Below are 12,309 nucleotides of genomic sequence, written 5' to 3'. Positions count from 1 at the left end.
TCTCTCTCTCCCCTTCCCCCCTGCTCGCTCTCTCCCCCCGCTCGCTCTCTCTCCCCCCCGCTCGCTCTCTCTCCCCCCCGCTCTCTCTCCCCCCCCCCCGCTCTCTCTCCCCCCCCCCCGCTCTCTCTCCCCCCCCCCGCTCTCTCTCCCCCCCCCCCCTGCTCTCTCTCCCCCCCCCCTGCTCTCTCTCCCCCCCCCCCCGCTCTCTCCCCCCCTCCCCCGCTCTCTCCCCCCCCCCCCCCCCGCTCTCTCTCTCTCCCCCCCGCTCTCTCTCTCTCCCCCCCGCTCTCTCTCCCCCCCTCCCCCGCTCTCTCCCCCCCCCCCCCGCTCTCTCTCTCTCCCCCCCGCTCTCTCTCTCTCCCCCCCGCTCTCTCTTCTCCCCCCGCTCTCGCTCTCTCTCTCCCCCCCGCTCTCTCTCTCCCCCCCCCCCGCGTCTCTCTCCCCCCCCCGCTCTCTCTTCCCCCCCCCCCCGCTCTCTCTCTCCCCCCCCCCGCTCTCTCTCTCCCCCCCCCGCTCTCTCTCCCCCCCCCCGCTCTCTCTCTCCCCCCGCTCTCTCTCTCTCCCCCCCCGCTCTCTCTCTCCCCCCCCGCTCTCTCTCTCCCCCCCCCCCGCGCTCTCTCTCCCCCCCCCGCTCTCTCTTCCCCCCCCCCCCGCTCTCTCTCTCCCCCCCCCCGCTCTCTCTCTCCCCCCCCCCGGCTCTCTCTCCCCCCCCCCGCTCTCTCTCTCCCCCCCCCCCGCTCTCTCTTCCCCCCCCCGCTCTCTCTCTCCCCCCCCCCGCTCTCTCTCTCCCCCCCCCCGCTCTCTCTTCCCCCCCCCGCTCTCTCTCTCTTCCCCCCCCCCGCGCTCTCTCTCTCTCTCCCCCCTGCTCTCTCTCCCCCCCCCCCCCGCTCTCTCTCTCCCCCCCTCGCTCGCTCTCTCTCTCCCCCCTGCTCTCTCTCTTCCCCCCCCCGCTCTCTCTCTTCCCCCCCCCCCCGCTCTCTCTCTCCCCCCCCGCTCTCTCTCTCTCCCCCCCCGCTCTCTCTCTCTCCCCTCCCCCGCTCTCTCTCTCTCCCTCCCCCGCTCGCTCTCTCTCTCCCCCCCCCCCGCTCTCTCTCTCTCTCCCCTCCCCCGCTCGCTCTCTCTCTCCCCCCCCCCGCTCTCTCGCTCTCTCTCCCCCGCTCGCTCTCTCTCTCCCCCCCCCCGCTCTCTCTCTCTCTCCCCCCCGCTCGCGCTCTCTCCCCACCGCACGCGCTCTCTTCCCCCCCCGCTCTCTCTCTCCCCCCCCCCCCCCGCTCTCTCTCTCTCCCCCCCCCCGCTCTCTCTCTCCCCCCCCCCCGCTCTCTCTCTCTCCCCCCCCGCTCTCTCTCTCTCCCCTCCCCCGCTCTCTCTCTCTCCCCTCCCCCGCTCGCTCTCTCTCTCCCCCCCCCCCCGCTCTCTCTCTCTCCCCTCCCCCGCTCTCTCTCTCTCCCCTCCCCCGCTCGCTCTCTCTCTCCCCCCCCCCCCCGCTCTCTCTCTCTCTCCCCCCCCCCGCTCTCTCTCTCTCTCCCCCCCGCTCGCGCTCTCTCCCCACCGCACGCGCTCTCTTCCCCCCCCGCTCTCTCTCTCCCCCCCCCCCCGCTCTCTCTCTCTCCCCCCCCCCCGCTCTCTCTCTCCCCCCCCCCCCGCTCTCTCTCTCCCCCCCCCCGCTCTCTCTCTCCCCCCCCCCCGCTCTCGCTCTCTCTCCCCCCCGCTCTCTCTCCCCCCCCCGCTCTCGCTCTCTCTCCCCCCGCTCTCTCTCCCCCGCTCGCTCTCTCTCTCCCCCCCCCCGCTCGCTCTCTCTCTCCCCCCCCCCGCTCTCTCTCTCCCCCCCCCGCTCTCGCTCTCTCTCCCCCCCGCTCTCTCTCCCCCCCCCGCTCTCTCTCTCTCTCCCCCCCGCTCGCGCTCTCTCCCCACCGCACGCGCTCTCTTCCCCCCCCGCTCTCTCTCTCCCCCCCGCTCACGCTCCCTCTCTCTCTCCACCTCGCTCCCCCTCTCTCCCTCTCCCCCCTCCCTCCCCTCCATCGCGGGGACCCTTGTGGGTAGCTGCCGCAGTATTGTTACCGGAACTTGACGCGGGACATTCTCCGAGCCCCGCCCACTGGCGTGTGCCTTGGGCTGGCCCGCGGGGGGGGGGTGGGGGGTTGTGCTGCCCATCTCTGGCGCAGGGCAGACGGGACACGGGCCGTGAACCCTTCCGAGACCCGGGATGAAACCTCCAGCGGGGAGCCCTGTACCTCGAGCAACGACTCTCAGTCTGCCGTACTTCACCACCGCGGTGTCTGGACTCGAAGCAACTGGAAAACCGGCTGAAGTTCTCCAGGCGCGAGCTACTGACTGTAAATGTAATTGTTCCACTGGCGGGCGGGCGGGCGGGCGGGATCGAACCCCTCTCCCTGGCCCCGGGTTTTGCGGTAGATTTAATTCTCTGTTTAGCATCATTGCTCTTGAAGAGTTGAAAACTTTAAATGACTTTTAATGAGTTTGTTTAAACCCTCCCCCCCCAAGTAAAGACTTTCCGTTGAATGTTTTTTTTGGACTTGTTGAGAAATGCAATATGTATAAAAAAAAAGAACAAAAATGAAGGAAAATATTAAAGTAAACGTTTGAGGATGAGCAGGATTCGATTTCCTGTTGTGGGGGGTTATTCGGGACGAGCGCGATTGGGGACTGATGGGCAACACACAGGTCACAGATCAGCGGCCAAGCGACGGGGACATCACAGTCCATGGTCCCGGCCACAGGAGCACCTCCGGAAGACCAGCGCCACCTTTTTAATCAAAGTTATTACGTATTTGAATGGGGAGGAATTACAACATGCTGCGGTGCAGAGGGACCTGGGGGTCCTTGTGCATGAATCCCAAAAGGTTAGTTTGCAGGTGCAGCAGGTAATCAGGAAGGCGAATGGGATGTTGGCCTTCATTGCGAGAGGGATGGAGTACAAAAGCAGGGAGGTCCTGCTGCAACTGTACAGGGTATTGGTGAGGCCGCACCTGGAGTACTGCGTGCAGTTTTGGTCACCTTACTTAAGGAAGGATATACTAGCTTTGGAGGGGGTACAGAGACGATTCACTCGGCTGATTCCGGAGATGAGGGGGTTACCTTATGATGATAGATTGAGTAGACTGGGTCTTTACTCGTTGGAGTTCAGAAGGATGAGGGGTGATCTTATAGAAACATTTAAAATAATGAAAGGGATAGACAAGATAGAGACAGAGAGGTTGTTTCCACTGGTCGGGGAGACTAGAACTAGGGGGCACAGCCTCAAAATACGGGGGAGACAATTTAAAACCGAGTTGAGAAGGAATTTCTTCTCCCACAGGGTTGTGAATCTGTGGAATTCTCTGCCCAGGGAAGCAGTTGAGGCTAGCTCATTGAATGTATTCAAGTCACAGATAGATAGATTTTTAACCAATAAGGGAATTAAGGGTTACGGGGAGCGGGCGGGTAAGTGGAGCTGAGTCCACGGCCAGATCAGCCATGATCTTATTGAATGGCGGAGCAGGCTCGAGGGGCTAGATGGCCTACTCCTGTTCCTAATTCTTATGTTCTTGTGTATCGGGAAAGGACGAACAGGCCGGCCTCTAATCTCTTCAAAGCTGAGGGGAGACCTGACAATGGTCTTTCAAATGATGAAAGGTTTTGATAGAGCGGACAGACAGAGTGTTTCCATTTGTGGGGAAGGGCATACCTCGAGGCCATCAGTCTACAACAGACACCGAGAAATCCAGTGGGGAATTCAGGAGAAACTTCTTTACCCAGAGAGCGTCAGAAATAGGAGCAGGAGTCGGCCATTCGGCCCCTCGAGCCCGCTTCGCCATCCAATCAGATCGCAGCTGATCCGATCTTGGGCTCAGCTCCACTTCCCCGACCGCCCCTTCACTCCCTTATCGCTCAAAAATCCGTCTATCTCCCCCTTAAATATATTCAGTGACCCAGCCCCCATAGCTCTCTGGGGCAGAGAATTCCACAGATTCACCAGAAGAAATTCCTCCTCATCTCCGTCCTAAGTGGGCGGCCCCTTATTCTGAGACTATGTGCTTCATGTCAGCTGTGGCTCAGTGAGTAGGAACTGCGTCTCTGACTCAGAGGTTTGTGGGTTCGAGTCCCACTCCAGGTACTGAGGGAGCGCCGCACTGTAGGAGGGGCGGTACTGAGGGAGTGCCGCACTGTCGGAGGGGCAGTACTGAGGGAGCGCCGCACTGTCGGAGGGGCAGTACTGAGGGAGCCCCGCACTGTCGGAGGGGCCATCTTTTAGATGAGACGTTAAACCTGCCCTCTCGGGTGGATGTAAAAGATCCCACGGCCACTATTGGAAGAAGAGCAGGGGAGTTATCTGTTACCTTCCTTGACCATGACCGTATCAGCGATCCATTTGGGACCCTGACCATAATTCAACACATATACAGGATCATTAACAGAAATCTCGCGTGACACAGTTGCGTGATCATGGTACCCTTGTTGACTCTGTCTTCTGTATTCAACATGATTACTTAAATCCGGGTGTACAAGAGATAACTTGGTCTTAAGACCTCTTTTCATCATGAGTTCAGCAGGCGAGACCCCTGTGAGTGTGTGGGGTCTTGTCCTGTAACTCAGCAGTATGCGGGACAAGCGGTTCTGCAGTGACCCTTGGGTTACTCTCCTCATGCTTTGCTTGATAATTTGTACTGCACGTTCTGCTTGACCTTTGGACGCAGGCTTGAACAGTGCTGGCCTTACATGTTTTATGCCGTTAAGTTTTAGAAACTCCTGACTGGTGAAGCACGACCCATTGTCGCTCAACACTATGTCAGGTAGACCATGTGTCGCGAACATGACATTGAGATTCTCTATGGTTGCCGTGGACGTGCTGGATGACATGATTATGCGTTCTATCCACTTCGAATAAGCATCCACTACCACTAAAAACATCTTGCCCAGGAAGGGACCTGCAAAATCTACATGGATCCTGGACCAAGGTTTGGATGGCCATGACCACAGACCCAGCGGCGATTCCGCTGGTGCTTTGCTGAGCTGCATGCAGGTGTTGCACTGATGCTCGCATACTTCCAGCTCAGAATCAATTCCTGGCCACCATACGTGGGACCTGGCGATGGCCTTCATCATCACTATACCAGGATGTGTGCTGTGTAACTCACGCACAAACTTCTCTCTTCCCTTTCCTTGGCATTACAACTCGATTGCCCCACAAAATGCAATCTGCTTGAATAGACAGTCTGTCCTTGCGATGAATGTACGGTTTGGCCTCCTCGCACATTTGCTTGGGTATGGCAGACCAATCCCCTTTGAGGATGCAACCGTTTACCACCGATAATATCGGGTCCTGGCTGGTCCAGGTCTTAACTTGTTGAGCTGTGACAGGGGTACCTTCACTCTCAAAAACATCCATGATTAACATTAAATCTGCCGGTTATGGCGTTTCCACCTCCGGTGTGGGCAACGGCAACCGACTCAAAGCATCGGCACAATTCTCTGTGCCAGGTCTGTGGCGAATGACATAATCATCGGCAGATAATGTCAGCGCCCACCTCTGGATGCGGGATGAAGCGTTGGTATTGATACCTTTGCTCTCGGAAAACAATGAAATGAGCGGCTTGTGATCGGTCTCTAATTCAAACCTCAGACCGAACAGGTATTGATGCATCTTAACACCGTACACACACGCTAAAGCTTCTTTTTCTGGCATACTGTAGGCTCTTACTGCTGTAGACAAACTTTTAGATGCATATGCGACAGGTTGAAGTTTCCCCGACTCATTGGCTTGTTGTAACACGCAACCAATTCCATTTGATGATGCCTCACAGGCCAAAACTAAAAATAGGTCATAATGTACCAGCGGCTTGTTCGAGCAAAGCAGACTGGTGGCTTTCTCGAAAGCTCTGTCTTGCGATGCGCCCCACACCCAGTTGTTGCCTTTTCTCAATAGCGTGTGCAGTGGTTCAAGTAAGGTGCTCAGTTTAGGTAGGAAGTTACCAAAGTAGTTGAGTAGACCCAGGAATTAACACAGCTCCGTCACATTCTGCGGCTTCAGTGCATTCGTGACGGCTTTGGTTTTCACGTCAGTAGGTCTGATGCCATCAGCGGCGATTTTCCTCCCGAGGAATTCAACCTCCGGTGCCATGAAGACGCACTTCGAGCGTTTCAGTCTGAGTCCCACTCTGTCCAAACGCAGTACAACCTCTTCCAGGTTGTTCAGATGTTCCTTGGAGTCACGACCGGAGATCAGGACGTCATCTTGGAACACGACGGTTCTGGGAACGGACTTCAGTAGACTTTCCATATTCCTCTAGAATATTGCTGCAGCCGAGCGAATTCCAAAAGGGCACCTGTGGTAAATAAACAGCCCTTTGTGCGTGTTAACGCACGTAAGTCTCTGCAACGTCTCGACCAACTCCTGTGTCATATAGGCCGACGTCAAGTCCAGTTATGTGAACGACTTCCCTCCGGCTAGCGTCGCAAACAAGTCATCGGCCTTCGGTAACGGGTACTGATCTTGTTTCGAAACCCTGTTGATCGTAGCCTTGTAGTCTCCACAGATTCTGACTGTGCCATCACTTTTCAGCACAGCAACAATGGGGCTGGCCCATTCATTAAATTCGACTGGTGATATGATCCCTTCACGCTGGAGTCTGTCCAGTTCGATTTTGACATTCTCCCTCATCATATACGGAACTGCCCGAGCTTTATGATGGACGTGTCTTGGATCTGAGTCCACGTGGATCTGCACCTTGGCTCCCGTGAAGTTGGGACAGCGAGGGGAACGTGCTCAATACTTGGGCACATGTATTTTCCTCCGACGACAACGCCTTTATGTCGTTCCAGTCACATCTGATTTTCTCCAACCAGCTCCTGCTGAGCAGCGTTGGGCCATTGCCTGGAACAATCCACACGGTAACTCGTGAACCACACCGTTATACGACACGTTAATTTGTGCACTGCCAATCACCTTTATCAATTCATTGGTGTACGTGCACAGCTTGGCGTTAACAGGGCTCAGCCTGGGCCTCACAGTCTTAGTATCCCACAACTTATTAAATGTTCTCTCGTTCATGATCGATTGATTCATGATCGAAACGTTTAAAATTCTGATGGGGTTAGACAGGTTAGATGCAGGAAGAATGTTCCTGATGTTGGGGAAGTCCAGAACCAGGGGTCACAGTCTAAGGATAAGGGGTAAGCCATTTAGGACCGAGATGAGGAGAAACTTCTTCACCCAGAGAATTGTGAACCTGTGGAATGCTCTACTACAGAAAGTTGTTGAGGCCAATTCACTAAATATATTCAAAAAGGAGTTAGATGAAGTCCTTACTACTCGGGGGATCAAGAGGTATGGTGAGAAAGCAGGAATGGGGTACTGAAGTTGCATGTTCAGCCATGAACTCATTGAATGGCGGTGCAGGCTCGAAGGGCTCAATGGCCTACTCCTGCACCTATTTTCTATGTTTCTATGATTCGCCCCTGTGTCCAGTTCCATCGATACCAGTATCCTGTTAAACTTCACGTTAATCAAAATTGGTTTACTCTTGGCAAGAGTCCAGTCCGTGCACTTCCTCCTCTGGCATCTCGGATTGCGTATCTGGATCCGCGCTAGTCTGACTCTCATCCTCCACGTGGTGTGTGGCAGCACGCTTGCTCATCTGTGGACACTTGCGCTGGAGATGCCCCACTCTCAGACAGCCTTTGAAACTATATTGCTTAAATCGACACTGCTGGTGCCGGTGATTTCCCCCACAACACCAACACGGAGAGGTCGGATACATTCCCGCTGGCGGACTTTGGGCAACAAAGGTTTCGCGAACGCAGCCGGATAGGCCCTGCCATGTGCCGAACGCCAAATCAATCACATTTACAGAACTTGCCGAGGTTCGATTCTTCACTGATATTTGCTTTAGAAATAGTGGATGCATTGTTGATCATTTTCCAACAGTCTATCGACTCTGGATCAGTTCCTATGGACTGGAGGGTAGCTAATGTAACACCACTTTTAAAAAAAGGGAGGGAGAGAGAAAGCGGGTAATTATAGACCGGTCAGCCTGACATCGGTAGTGGGGAAAATGTTGGAATCAATTATTAAAGATGTAATAGCAGCGCATTTGGAAAGCAGTGACAGGATCGGTCCGAGTCAGCATGGATTTATGAAAGGGAAATCATGCTTGACAAATCTTCTGGAGTTTTTTGAGGATGTAACTAGTAGAGTGGACAAGGGAGAACCAGTGGATGTGGTGTATTTAGACTTTCAAAAGGTGTTTGACAAGGTCCCACACAAGAGATTGGTGTGCGAAATTAAAGCACATGGTATTGGGGGCAATGTACTGACGTGGATAGAGAACTGGTTGGCAGACAGAACTGGTTGCTCTCGTACCAATGTACACAGCTCCTCGTACGTTTTCTATGCTGGATCACTAGGCAGGAGTAGATTCTTTATCAGACACAGTGAACCGCACACAGTGAGGAACACGGCCCGGCGCCAATCTGCATCATCGACCCCCTTCATTTTGTTGGCCATGAAGTACTGGGTCAAATGACTCATAAAATCTGCCCGATCTTCTCCCTCCACGAATCGCTCTTCAAAATCCAATCGTGCTCATTTTGCAAACAAACGTTCTTGTATTCTCGTCGCCAAATGTTATGTATGCAATAAAAGGTTCAAATTGAGTACTGTTTAACTGAACAAGGTACAACCTTGGCTCTGTTTTAATTAGACCCAAAGTGCCTGACTCACAACATGGCTGGCCTTTTATATCTGCGCAGCACCATGTGCGCGTTGCTCAGTGGCCTCCAACAATGACGCCATCTGGTGGCTACAAACAGCATTGCCATATATGGCAGGCTGCAAAGTGGTCATGAAAGGCGCTATATAAATGCAAGTCTTTTTGAAGACCTGCAATCTCCTCTCTCTCTCTCGGCAGGTGGTGTAGAAATGAGCATCTTTCGAGTAATACAAACTCAAAATACTGCGGATGCTGGAATCTGAAATAAAAGCACAGAATCCTGGAAATTTGGGCTATAGGGTCAATATTTGGGATTATAGGATCAATATATGGTATTGTGTTCCTAACACAGGTGAGACTGCACACAGGGAGGGTAAAGTAACAGTGACCTCAGTCTTTAATAAGACACTCCAGAGTGAGGGACAGGCCTTGGGGGCCGGCTTATATACAGTGCTCCCCAAGGGATGCTGGGATCCCTTGGGACTTCAGGGGATGTGCTCCCTGGTGGCGGAACATGGGAGTGCATGCTTTACAGATACACAACATCACTCCCCCCCCAAAGCCAAAGTGAAAACTATTTACAAGGTGAGACGGTCGGGAGCCTTTCTTTCCCTGGTGGACCGCCTCGGTACAAATGTCTGTTCTGGTGTGTTGGCTGTGCCCTCGCTGGGCTGGCGTGTTGTTGGCCCTGCAGGGCTGCTGGGTGAGCCTGGCCTTGTTGGGCGTGATGGGTTCGATTTCCTGGTCCGGGGTGGTGTCGTTGATCCTTTGGGTGTGTGTTGTGGGCTCGAAAAAGGTGGTGTCTGCTGTGGGTTGTTCAGGGCAGTCTGTGAACCGCAGCCTCGTTTGGTCCAGGTGCTTTCTGCAAATTTGTCCATTGTCTAGTTTGACTACAAACACCCTACTCCCTTCTTTAGCTATCACCGTGCCCGCGATCCACTTGGGACCATGTCCATAGTTTAGCACATACACAGGGTCATTCAGATCAATTTCCCGTGACACAGTGGCGCGACCATCGTTTACATTTTGTTGCTGCCGCCTGCTCTCTACCTGATCATGCAGGTTGGGGTGAACCAGCGAGAGTCTGGCTTTAAGTGTCCTTTTCATGAGTAGCTCAGCCGGGGGCACCCCTGTGAGCGAGTGGGGTCTCGTGCGGTAGCTGAGCAGTACTCGGGACAGGCGGGTTTGGAGTGAGCCTTCTGTGACTTGTTTAAGGCTCTGTTTGATTGTTTGTACTGCCTGCTCTGCCTGCCCATTGGAGGCTGGTTTAAACGGGGCCGAGGTGACATCTTTGATCCCATTGCGGGTCATGAATTCTTTAAATTCGGCACTGGTGAAACATGGCCCGTTGTCACTGACCAGTATGTCCGGCAGGCCGTGGGTGGCAAACATGGCCCTCAGGCTTTCAATGGTGGTGGTGGCGGTGCTTCCCGACATTATTTCACATTCAATCCATTTTGAAAAAGGATCCACCACCACCAGGAACATTTTACCGAGAAACGGGCCCACATAGTCAACATGGATCCTCGACCATGGTCTGGAGGGCCAGGACCACAAACTTAGTGGTGCCTCTCTGGGCGCGTTGCTCAACTGAGCACACACGCTGCATTGCCGTACACAGGACTCAAAGTCAGAATCGATACCAGGCCACCACACGTGGGATCTGGCTATCGCTTTCATCATTACTATACCCGGGTGTGTGCTGTGGAGATCCGAGATGAACGTCTCCCTGCCCTTTTTGGGTAGCACTATGCGGTTACCCCACAACAGGCAGTCTGCCTGAATGGACAGCTCGTCCTTTCGCCGCTGGAACGGCTTGATTAGCTCTTGCATTTTAACGGGGATGCTGGCCCAGCTCCCATGCAGTACACAGTTTGTTATTAGGGACAACAGAGGATCTTGGCTGGTCCAAGTCCTAATCTGGCGGGCCGTGACAGGTGATTTATCATTTTCAAGCGCTTCCATGACCATCAACAAGTCTGTGGGCTGCGCCATTTCCACCCCCGTGGTGGGCAATGGTAGCCGACTGAGAGCATCCGCACAGTTCTCGGTGCCTGGCCTGTGGCGGATGGTATAGTTATACGCTGATAGTGTGAGTGCCCACCTTTGTATGCGGGCTGAGGCATTAGTATTTATCCCCTTGTTTTCAGTGAACAGGGATGTGAGGGGCTTGTGATCGGTTTCCAGCTCAAATTTGAGGCCAAACAGGTACTGATGCATTTGCTTTACCCCGAACACACACGCTAATACCTCTTTCTCAATCATGCTGCAGGCCCTCTCGGCCTTAGACAAGCTCCTGGAGGCACAGGCAACAGGTTACAACTTCCCCGCAACGTTAGCTTGTTGTAATACACACCCGACTCCGTACGACGACGCGTCACATGCTAGCACAAGTCTTTTACACGGGTTATACAATACAAGCAGCTTGTTGGAGCATAAAATGTTCCTGGCTTTCTCAAAAGCAATTACTTGTTTTTTTCCCCCATACCCAGTTCTCACCTTTACACAATAACACATGTAGGGCTCTAAGAGGGTGCTTAACCCCGGTAGGAAGTTACCAAAATAGTTGAGGATTCCCAGGAACGACTGCAGCTCCGTGACGTTCTGTGGCCTGGGCGTGTTCCTGATAGCCTCTGTCTTGGCATCTGTGGGCCGAATGCCATCCGCCGCGATCTTTCTCCCCAAAAACTCCACTTCTGTTGCCATGAAGACGCATTTCGACCTCTTCAGCCGCAGCCCTACGTGATCCAGTCGCTGGAGGACCTCCTCCAGGTTTTGTAGGTGCTCGGCGGTGTCCCGACCCGTGACCAATATGTCGTCCTGAAAGACCACCGTGCATGGTACCGACTTGAGTAGGCTCTCCATGTTTCTCTGGAAGATCGCTGCAGCCGACCAAATTCCAAACGGACATCTGTTGTAGATGAACAGTCCCTTGTGCGTGTTGATGCAGGTGAGGCCCTTCGAAGACTCCTCCAGCTCCTGCGTCATGTAGGCCGAAGTCAGGTCGAGCTTGGTGAACGTCTTGCCTCCTGCCAGCGTCGCAAATAGGTCGTCTGCCTTAGGTAGCGGGTATTGGTCCAGTAGCGAGAAACGATTCACAGTTACTTTATAATCGCCGCAAATCCTGACCGCGCCATCACTTTTGAGTACTGGAACAATCGGGCTGGCCCACTCGCTGAATTCCACTGGGGAGATGATGCCCTCGCGTTGCAGCCTGTCCAGCTCGATTTCCACTCTCTCCCTCATCATGTGAGGTACCGCTCGCGCCTTGTGGTGAATGGGTCGTGCCTCTGGGACCAAGTGGATCCGCACCTTCGCCCCGGAAAAGTTTCCAATGCCTGGCTCAAAAAGGGAAGGAAATTTATTAAGAACCTGGGTACATGAGGCCTCATCGACATGTGATAGCACTCGGATGGTATCCCAGTTCCAGCGGATTTTGCCCAGCCAGCTCCTTCCAAGCAGTGTGGGGCCATCGCCCGGGACAATCCAGAGTGGCAGTTCATGCACCATGCCCTCGTAGGTGACCTTGACCATGGCGCTGCCCAGGACAGTGATAAGCTCTTTGGTGTACGTTCTCAGTTTCGTGTGGATGGGGCTCAGG

Source organism: Pristiophorus japonicus, unplaced genomic scaffold (assembly GCF_044704955.1).
Source record: "Pristiophorus japonicus isolate sPriJap1 unplaced genomic scaffold, sPriJap1.hap1 HAP1_SCAFFOLD_1629, whole genome shotgun sequence".
Taxonomy (NCBI): domain Eukaryota; kingdom Metazoa; phylum Chordata; class Chondrichthyes; family Pristiophoridae; genus Pristiophorus; species Pristiophorus japonicus.
Note: the sequence above shows the minus strand (reverse complement) of the source record.